General features: G+C 40.0%; 1 long non-coding RNA gene across 1 annotated transcript; it reads left to right on the top strand.

Moving 5' to 3' along the window:
* Window positions 1-669: 669 nt before the first annotated feature.
* LOC308185935 lies at window positions 670-7680 on the top strand. Its single transcript, XR_013943835.1, has 3 exons — window positions 670-1369; window positions 2004-2211; window positions 6209-7680. It is a non-coding gene; the product is annotated as an uncharacterized lncRNA (long non-coding RNA).
* The last annotated feature ends 2921 nt before the right edge of the window (window positions 7681-10601 follow it).

Raw genomic sequence — 10601 nt, 5'->3', positions numbered from 1 at the left:
GACACTGAAGATATTTCATATTCAAGATTTCTTATTAATGAAGTCATTAAGAGCTACAGAGCTAGAGTAAATAAATATATTAGTAAAATCCCCAAAAGGACTTGGCATAATTTATTTATTTCTCTTTTAAAACTCAGCTGTCAACACATCACTTCTTTTAATAGCTTCCATGCTGACATCCTGTACGGCATTTTCTGGCTTCCTGCCACTTTTTACAGGTCTGTTCTCTCAAAATGGGGAAAAAGTAATAATGATGGAAAATCAGAAATGTCCTTAATAGCACCCAAACAGTAATAATATCATCAATCTGGTCTTGAGGACTAGCAATGTACTTTGCCTCTGTTGTAATAATGTAGAGCACTTCATCTGAGACAATTAGTCAAGTTTCTGGGTATCTGTAGGACGATTTTAAGCAGATGACCTAGTGTAAGCATGTGCTATTCTGCACAGAGCACTCGTGAGTTTCCTTGAAACTGTTAATAGGAGTTGGGGGAAAAGCAGACACCAGCACTTCAAGCCTTGTTTAGCTTGAACAGTCACAAAGGACTTTTTGTACTTGGTGTCTTAATAGGCTTTGCTCTGAAAACCTTTAGCCATTATTGTGCCAAATATCCTTTTCCTTCTGCTATATGTTATGTTCAGCAATTGCATTAGCTAATAAACTCCATGTTCCCTGGAAATCCCTTCTGCCCAGGCAAAAGTCTGTGACAATTTGGACTACAACATCTTCCCCGAGAACCTCAGTTCTACATTTACAAATTACATGGAACTGTGGAAACTAGGTTCTCTGGAGCGTTGTAAACCTCTACTCTGTATTGTCCCAATCAGCATGACTTACAGATACCTCTTTCTTTTGTTCATTAAAATCAGGGATTGACAACTCACAGAAAATGACAACTGCTCTTTGATCATTCTCTGTCTGCCTGAAAAGTCTGTCCTGCTTTGTTTGACAAGAGAAGTCTGGAATGTGAAGAAAAAAAAATAAAAATCCAGGATTTCAAAATATAAAAGGCAAGAGTGCATGGCATGTATCAAATCTGAAGGATCGACAAGCTGCATCTCACATGCAGAACTAGAAATGCTGAGGACAGCCACAGAGACAGAGTCCCCTTTCTGTGTTTGCTGTCTTTTTATAGCCTGTAGTGTAAATCTGTATGGTGTTTTTTCTCCCTTGAGTTTATTCAGGTGGAGGTATAAAACTGATGAGTGCTGGAGAAGGTCAATGTGACATATTCATTTTGTTTTAAATAATTGATGATGTTTCCTGTTTCTACTTACATTAATTGCTCTCAGGTGCTGGAGAATTGCTCAGTGAGTTGCCTTTTAATTTAGTTCTTTAGAAAAGCAGCATGCTGCATTTTGGAATACTGTAAGTAATGTGTACCAGGCAGTACTTTCTAACTGGAGGTTAGTAAGGGTGCACTGAATATCTGCTTGGGTACTATTGCCTCTCCTCGTGTGAATGTGAATGCACATGTGTGAAAAGAAAGGAGGAGATGAGGTGGAAGAGTGCAAGCAGTAAACGGCCTCAGGTGCCTCTCTGTTGTTTCAAAGTATATTTCTTGTTGCCTTGGTGTTTAGGGCTGTACATTAAGGACCTGATTCAGAAAAGTTTGAAGTACTCGGCTGCTACTGATTTCAGTAGAGTTGGTATTATTCAATATCTGTAAAGACCTGGATCACAGATAACATAGTTTTGATTTTTCATAGAGGCAGGCTTAGCTCCACAGTGTAACTTTCCTGTTTTGCTACAGAAACTAGATAAAAAATGTTACCTGAAATTCATGCAAAATTGTTTTATGGGTATCATGCCAACAAAATAACAGTACTATTAACGTGAATATTTCCTTTCTTACTGTGACTTTCAAATGCAAATACAGAGGGTTTTAGAGTTAATAATTGACATACTAGTGAGATTCAAAATGTGCTGTAAACTCTGTGAGTGGAATTATATGGCATGGTTTGATTAAAGCAATTACATCTGTGTTATGTTGCTGTCTTAGGCCGAAGCTTCCACTGAATCTAAACTTCCTGGCCATCTCTGGATTGGGTCCCTGGATTTCAGCTGGAGTCTGGAGTGACATAAACCAACTGATTTATCAGTCAGTGAAAGCCAAGTGCAGGTGGGGGGGTGAGTTGAACTCCAGCCCTGTGCCACCAGGCAGTCTGAATGGGTGTTTTTCAGTGTTATCTGAATGGTGTAAGGACAAGGTAAGCCCTCCCACTTGGGGTAATGCTTATTGACTGTGCTTTCTAAATTTACATTATTGTTTGCTTTTCTATGGGAGGGCTTATTGGATTATGACCTTTGAAAATATTTCATGATTTTTAGGATAGAATTGGATCCTATCCTAGTGTTCTGATTTTTTTTTTCTGTGCTGGCAAATAATTTATCCGTTGGCTTTCAGTTTCCTTAGTGTGTCATCACAGTATGCTGAGATTGGCCATATTTTCAGTGTTCCTGAAGGAATAAATATATTTCACTTTCTCTTTTTTTTTTTTGTTAAGTTGCCTGCCGTTTCTTGTTGATCTATCCATATTTTTCAGAAGCCTTTAGAGCTTTCATTTCCTTCTAGCCACCAGTCCCTCTGCCTGTGGCTCAGAAAAAAAGATGCTAGCTTGGCCCAAGAAAAGCATGTTGAAATATCTGATGAGCCAGACACCAGCTATATATTAGTGTAGATAAATCAGCCCTGGTGGCCCACCACATCCTGTTTTATAACCCACTATCAGCCTCTGCATATCTAATTACAGACATCTCCCTCAGGTGGGTGGCAGATGGGAGTATGAATGTCATTTTGGGCTCCTGCATTACTAAAAAATATCTGTTGTCAAGCAAATGCGTGATGTGATAGGCCACATCTCCCATGCTCACCATGGAGGCGTAGAACTAAATCTTTAATCCCCACTGAATGACGGGGGCAGGGGAGCATGAGAACTTCCCTGCACTAAAAAAGTGGTGAGAAGGAAGGCAACATTCTGGCCAAGATGATGTCAGCGTTTCCTATTGCACAGTACAGGATGAAGGCCACAGTAGTTATTGGTTCTCTGCATCCCTGCACCTGACCCCGTGGAGGGGCAGACACCATCTATGGCTGCTGGGTTTACTGGTCCACTTGTAATAGCAGCAGGGTGAGAGGTTATGTGGGGACTCCAGCAGCAGCACATCCAGCAGAGGAGGCTGGACCTTCCACAGAGCCTGCTGGACACTTTGGGATATGCATAGGGCAGACAGGTGAGCATCAGAAGGGCTTGCCATGTGGCACGGCAAAGACATGGAATAACCAGTACGTCCAGCTTGATCTTGTGTGAGTTTTTTAACAAAAGAACCTATATTTACTTTTCATTTTACAATAATATATACATTATAATAATATATATATATAATAATTTATAATATTATAATATAATCCTTTCGTCTTCGAAAAGATAGCTCCTTTCATGTCAAGGAATCAAAGTAGGAAGGTTTTGACTCTACCTCACTTCCTTAATGCAACAGAAACGTATGTGTTTTGTCCACACACTGAAATCTGTCATGCAGACACAAACCTTCAGCACAGCACAACTTCTTTGTTTTGGCCAAAGCCTTTTGGCCCTGTACCTCCCCTGACAGGGCTGTCCCTGGCTGCTGGCAAATGCACTGATTCAGTCCTTTTCTTGTGACACCTCTGACAGCGTGTTGGCAAGCCCTAGAGATGGTGTTGGTAGAAATGCCACCTGCCCACTCATGGGAGGAAGGTTGTGGCCAGCTCAGCTGCTCTCACAGGGTGTGCACCAAATCTCCTTTCCCTCCAAGGGCAATTCTGTCCCCTCCAGCTCTGTGAGGGAATGCTAGCCTGGTCTGTGCCATCTATTTTTATATCTGTATCATCCACTGTGTCTGAATATCCACCCAAACACAGACCACAGGTCAATAAGCCCAGCTATTTGGTATTATTTACATTATACTGGCATCTCTGGTGACCTAAAAAGCAGAAGAAAATAGCGGGGCATATTTGAGGCTTAATAAAACATTGCAGAAGGGAGTCCTTTCTAAGCTGTTACAAGCATTTGCTGGAAATGCGTTTGCTGATTTAACAAACTGATTAGGACAAATGTTTAACATGCTGTTGTAATGATATTCAGATGCTTTTCTTAGTATTTGTTGATCTGTGGAAATGTGTCCTTGCCCAATTGCACTAGAGAGTGGGATGAAATAAATAAATAAATGCAATGTGATGCGTTTGCACAAAAGTGGAGCAGTGGCTGCCCCTGACAGATGGAAAAAAAGTCAATATGATGTCTAAGACAGCCCAGGCTTTGCACTGCAGAATAAATTACATGATTCGCTGAATGCCTAGGCTTCACACAGACATACACAAAATTGGAAAGATAAAAGCTTGCATTGGCTTCAGATGATATTTACTGCTTGATGGATTTACTAGCAGCCCCAGTACAGTCATACTGTATTGAATTATTGGCCTCTATTTAGCTGTGTGTCCGTTGAAGCTTGAGTGTCCATTTAAGTGTAAGTGAGCTGGAGCCCTGCCAAGGCTTTTTGAAGCTTTGTGTACAGAGAAAGATGCTAGCTAATGGCTACTAGCTTGAATAACAGGGAACTTAAGGATGCTGGGGGTAGACAACAAAGTATAAGGTGCATTCTTACCAATATTAATGCTAACATAAATATTAATGCAGGCTGCCTGACACATCATTTTTGAATGATTCTTGTTTTCTTTGTATTTTAACACAAATGGATGGCAATGACTATAATTTCTCTCTCTTTCTCTCTCTCTCAGGAGGGGGAGTTTAAGAAAGACCATTAGCTTTACAGCTATCCATTGTCACAACAGCAGGATTTCTACAAGGCAAAAGAGGCAAATGAAATGCTAGCTTTAAGAAGTATACGGCTACCAATAAAATATCTGATTAGAATAGTAATATAATGTACAAAGCTGTTGTTATGGATTCATTATTATATTGTACCACAGCATTTCAGTTAAGGAGCAGAAGCCCATTTACAGCAAGCCCCATGAGATGGTCTCAGCGTTGCTGTAGCTACAGCGCAGGCAAGGCAGGCTGAGTGCTTAGCCACTTAATGCATTGGCTTGTGCTTCAAGAAGCCTGGGGCTCGGTTTTTGGCCTGGCCCTTGCACATGATGAGTTTAGCTAGTGTAATAGTTCAGCACGCTGAGGGAGGGGACTGCCTTGGAAAAATGGCTGTCAATTGTGATGTTGCTGGCAGAGGCTTTATCCAGTTAACTACACTTCAGTAAAAGGAAAATAACTGTGTGACTGCATTGTGTTGATCAGCTGGATTGGCAACAAAAATTAGCAGGGTTTTGCTCCAGGTGAATTACTTGTAGTGACAGTGCAAAGGAAAGAGATGATAAGGAAAGATGTGCCTGTAGGAGCAAGGAGGCACACAGATCAAAGAAAGAAGAGGCTTTATTTTGAGACGTGAGTTAAATTCATCTCAGAGCTTCCATCATCCTATAGATAACATGTTCATGCCGAGGATTGACTCATGCTCCCTGGCACAAGGTAATGAGGATATTTACAAGGTTATTGCTCTCAGCTGTCCCTTTGTGCTTTTGCCAAAGGTTACTGCCCTGAAGGAGGCATGGCAGATGTGCATATGCACTGGTACTTTGGCTGCCCCAGTTCAAAGCCTACATGCCAGCACAAGACATAGCATCAGAAAATGCTTCAGCTGAGGCCTGCACAGATTGTCAGAGCTTGGAGTTTTGTTCATGTGCTTCTTAAGCAACCACAAGGTTAAGCAGCTATGTTCTCTGGATTTTTAGGAATAATGGTAATGGACCTACAGTCTTCTGCGCTTTAGCAATAAACAGACAGACTGTTTATCACTGAATTAGGAAGGGTTCCAACTGTTACCTGATAAAGTGAGACAGAGGGAGTCAGGCTGGAAGACTGCTTGATCTAGCATTCTGATTCTTTTTTTTTCTTTTTTTCTCAGAAATTGTTCCTTGCTAAAAATAAAAGCGATCTGACTGGTGACAGAGGGAGTGATCCCTCTAGGTGTTTTGATCACACATTCAGGGCCAAATCAAAGGCCAATCAAGATGGGCAAGGAGAAAAAAAAATCCATTATGGTTTGGGAAAGTCTTGGAGAAATGTATTTTTTTTTGTAGAAGGGACACATTCCAACTTTCTATAATGTCTCTGACATTAGTCCTTTCAATTTCTCCCATTTTCTCTGCTTTAGATGGAAAAGCTTTGTCCAAAGCAACAACTGATTTTGTTGAATGTGATAAAAGTTAGTTACTATGGCAAATGATGTCTGAACAGGCCCTCTGGCTTTAGATGATGTGAAGCAAAGAGTCATCCATGCCTACGCACCACAGCTTGAAGTTTACGATGAGTGTTTCTACTGACCAATATGAAATGCCATCATGTTCATGTCTTCTGTCATACCAAGACCCATTAACAGATTCCAAGGAGAGTAAATGTCAAAACAGAGTGATAACCACTGAATTTCCCCTCAAAAATACATTTTTCACATTCTTAGCTGATGGTAGGACTCTTGAGAGTCCATGTTCAATGCATTTCTAATAGGAATGGGATATGTAATCTCTGGTATCATAATAAAATAAGGAATTCTTCGAATTATATATCATGATGCTTGCAAATCATGCCCAATTCTCATTTACATAAATGAGAATGTTAGTCTCTTTAAATTTTTCTGCAAAATTAAAGAGCCACAAATAGGTGTTAATTTAATAAACAAGCTGGCTAAAATTTTCATTCTTGCCCAGTGCCAAGTTCATCACTTCTTTGCAGTTTAAAAAAAGGGGAAATTGCAGCTCTAATGCATTGGTCCAAATGTCTGTGACTTCTCTAGTGTTTCAAGGTCAAGTGTCACTCTCTTGCCTTCTGGAGTGCCTAATTGTAGATGTTCTCAGATTTAATACACACAGTCTACTCTAATTGTCTTTTTAAATATTTCAAAATATTTTTCACTCATGAGAGAGAGAAAAAAAATCAAAAGAAAGTCCCCCCAAAATGTGAAGCAGCATATTAATGAAGCAAGGCTAATTTATAAGCACAGTTATCTTGGTTCCACAATTAGATACATGTACTCTGGTTAACAAAATGAAAACCTTGCATATTTGAAAGTTCATTCTCATATCCAGCTGTTTCCAGTTTGTCTGTCATTCAGTGTTGTTAAATACTGTGTCTGAAATCCTTTGGAAAACAGTGGGTGTCTTTTCACAAAACACTGTTTGCACTTCTTAATACTTTTTTGTTCCCTATTTTGTGATAAATAAACTCTGGAGTAAGAGCATTCCCTAATAAACCCACTTGTCCCTTCTGACTAATAAACATGATTAAGAAATTGACAAATAATTGCAACAGTTTAGTCTGAAAACCTTTGTTTGTCTTGGATGGAGTTTCTTTCAGTTCTGTAGAATTTTAGTCTTTTTTTTTTATGAAAAAGGAAAAAATGCATCTTTTTGCATGTGTTAAGGAAATTTTACTAAACCTTGCTCTGAGAAATCATCACTCTACATGTCAGAGGGCAGAACTAATATGTGGATTTTGATGAGAAAAGTATATTTTGCAATCCCAATGAACAGTGACCATAAGTCCTTGAAAATACATTTTTTTTTTTCCATGATCAGCTGATTTTTCTAGTTTACCTGGAGATTCATTCAGCATTTGGCAGATTTTATCCCAGGATTGAACAGGACTTTCCAAGTCGGTACTATTCATGCATGAATATTTTAAATTAGTGCAAGGACTCTCTTTTGTCCTTTCATGAAACATTTGTTTATCCTGTGCACTATGGGGAAAAAAAATAAAAAATCTATCAAATTTGAATGCAGTGTGTTAAGAGCAAAGTTTTTTGCTTCTCCTAGCAGTATTTCTTTGTATCACTTGCACACATGCTTATAGTTTGCCAAATATGTCTTTAGGAAAAAAAATTCCCAAGGTCATACTGGCAGGCCTATTGCAATTATTTTTGTCTTCCTCTGTGGCATAATCTGTCTTCTAAAGTCATCTGGTAATTTCCACATTTCCTGCTACTTCATGGATTTAGAACATTAAAAGTGTCCTTGTTCTTTTCTGCTTCATTTCCTGTGACACTTTATAGCTTCTGTGGCTTTGGTTTTGTACTAAAGGTTTTAATTTTGCTGTGGGGTATTGGAAAGTTTTTATGGCTTGTGGAGTATGTGGGGGATGTGAGGCAGAGGCTCTGTGGGCTCTGTTGGTGACTAGCCAGCCGCTCACATGGCAATCTGCTTCTGTGACAGGCCGGACAGGACGCGTGGCTCCTCATGCAGCCTCTTTCAGCCCCACACTTCAGACCCTGGTCCCAGGGACTTCCCTTGAGGTCTCTGCAGGAACCACTGTGGTTTCTCCACTACTGGCACCTTCCCTGTCAGCACACAATGTTTCTGCCCAAAACTTGCTGAAACTCACCATTCCCCACCCCCTCCACTCCTAGTGATCAAAAAAAGGCAAAGTTTATGAGTGTGAGTCTCCAGCAGATTTTCCAAGTGACACCGCTATCTAAAGATCCCTCCCCAAATAACATGTCTGTTGATATAGAAGGAAACACTACAGGTTAATAAGTCCCTAATGTATGCTTAGGGAAAAACAAGCTATAAAACTGAGCTGGTTCCCCAGGTGGACTAGAGATAGGATAACCACCAAGGTTTTCTGTGATTTTGGAACTGAATAATATATTGCAGAAGTAAGGCCCTCCTGTTATATATGATTATGGTTTGTCCTATTGACAAATACACTTTTTTTTTTTTGAAAGCTCTTCAGGTTTCAGAATATGTCAGTTATGTAGTGCTTCACTAAGTGAGATACAGATCTAGCTGGATATCCAGATACAGCTGTAAGCCACAAATAAATGTTACATATCACCACACAGTACTAATTGAGTTGCCTATATTGCATATTCAGAATGAGGAACTGAAGTCCTGTCATGTAAGTGATGTGAGTTCTGAAACAGGAAGGCAAGAATGAGAATAATTGACTTACTCTCAACCGACAAAAAGCAATGGCAGCATTCAAGGTGTTTATTAGTAAGCTGGTAGAGATGGTAAATACTATGGTAGAATTAAATATGGTAGAGATGGTAAATACTGTGGTAGAATTAAATACACGTAGTGGATAGTACAAGTACTAAAGTGAATCAGTAGTAAAGAGGACTGCAAGGAACTTCACAAATGCCTAACATAACTGGACAACCAGTAGCAGATGAAATGCAACCATGCACGGTGGAAGGAGCATTTTAAGCCCCGGGTGGATACTGCATTAGCCACTGCTTCTGAAGAGACAATGTGGGCATCCATGTGAGCAGCTCAGTAGAGTATTCACAGTACCCAGTTATGGTAATAAAAGTGAATAAGAGCTCTGTGTAAACTAAATTTGTGGCTGTGGCTGCGAGCCCACAGAGGCTGTCCGAGACCAGTCAACTATGCAACCACAGAACTGGCTAACTGAACTGAAGCATTATATCCACCTCAGAAAGGTCGAGAATAATGTCTTGGTGTGTAAGGAATACCCTTCGTATGACCAAACGTCATAAACTACATCAAGCTGTATTGCAATAAAGTTTCTGGTGCTGGTGAAGGCTATTGATGATCACTTTAACCTGTAGCATCCTAATATAAGGAACAGATTGTCCTAAGCTAATGAAAAGTTTTCCTACATAGTGCTTTGCAAATGCCTGACACAGGGAAGATACAATTTGAGAGGCTCGGGGCTTGTAAAGGGTTAGTATCCAGACAATCTCAGACAGTCTCAGGCTAAATGACTTGCAGGCAGGACAACATTTGTCTTGTGCCGGATAGTCAAAGGAATGATGCATGAAGGAAACAGTTTGATCAGAGAGGAGGAAGCCACTTTTTTATTTTTTTAATTCCCTTTTTTTTTATTCCTTTATTTATTTATTTATTTATTTATATTTTTTAAGCTCTTTGTGTTGTACAGGCAGGCTCTGGTGAGAGTACTGCTGCTAACTGAGGGAGAGCTTGGGGTGAGGCTTGCTGTACACACCTTTGCTTGGAGGGAGATTTATGCCTGTTAGGATGAAGAACTCCTGCATAGGTAGCTCTGGTCTCATTTTGTGAATATAGCCTGTAACAAGTATCTCAAAATGGAGCAGCAGAAAAAAAATCTGGCAAAACTGATATTGCCTCTACAAACACAAGTGCTGGGCAGCTGCAGTCGCAGCAGCCAGGGGAAGTGCAGCTTCTGCCAGAGCTTGTCACAGCCAATTTTCACCAGACCTCCACAGGCACCTCTGTGACCGGAGGACTGACTTCCTGCCAAAAGTCAAATTTCTGTGGTACTTTACTCTCCAGCATGCTAATTCAGAAAAAGCTACAGCAATGGAATTAAAATGGTGAAAATGTTTTTCTTTGTTGTTGGTGGTGGTGTTTTGTTTTGTTTTGTTTTCTTCTTCTTCAAAATAGCTAAGCCAACTTCACTCAAGCTCCTGAAAGTTTTTTTTCCTCAAATATGTCTTCAGGATACAGACTGTGTGCAGCATTTGCTATCCATGTTGCTTTACACTTTTCCTTATGATCATTTTAATCACATAACACACAGAATAGGTGTATAAAAGGCAAAAGAATGAG

The sequence above is a fragment of the Anser brachyrhynchus genome (assembly GCF_964034855.1).
Source record: "Anser brachyrhynchus genome assembly, chromosome: Z".
NCBI classification, from domain to species: Eukaryota; Metazoa; Chordata; class Aves; order Anseriformes; family Anatidae; genus Anser; species Anser brachyrhynchus.
The sequence above is the reverse complement of the archived record's forward strand: the minus strand, read 5'-3'. Positions and strand labels throughout refer to the sequence as shown.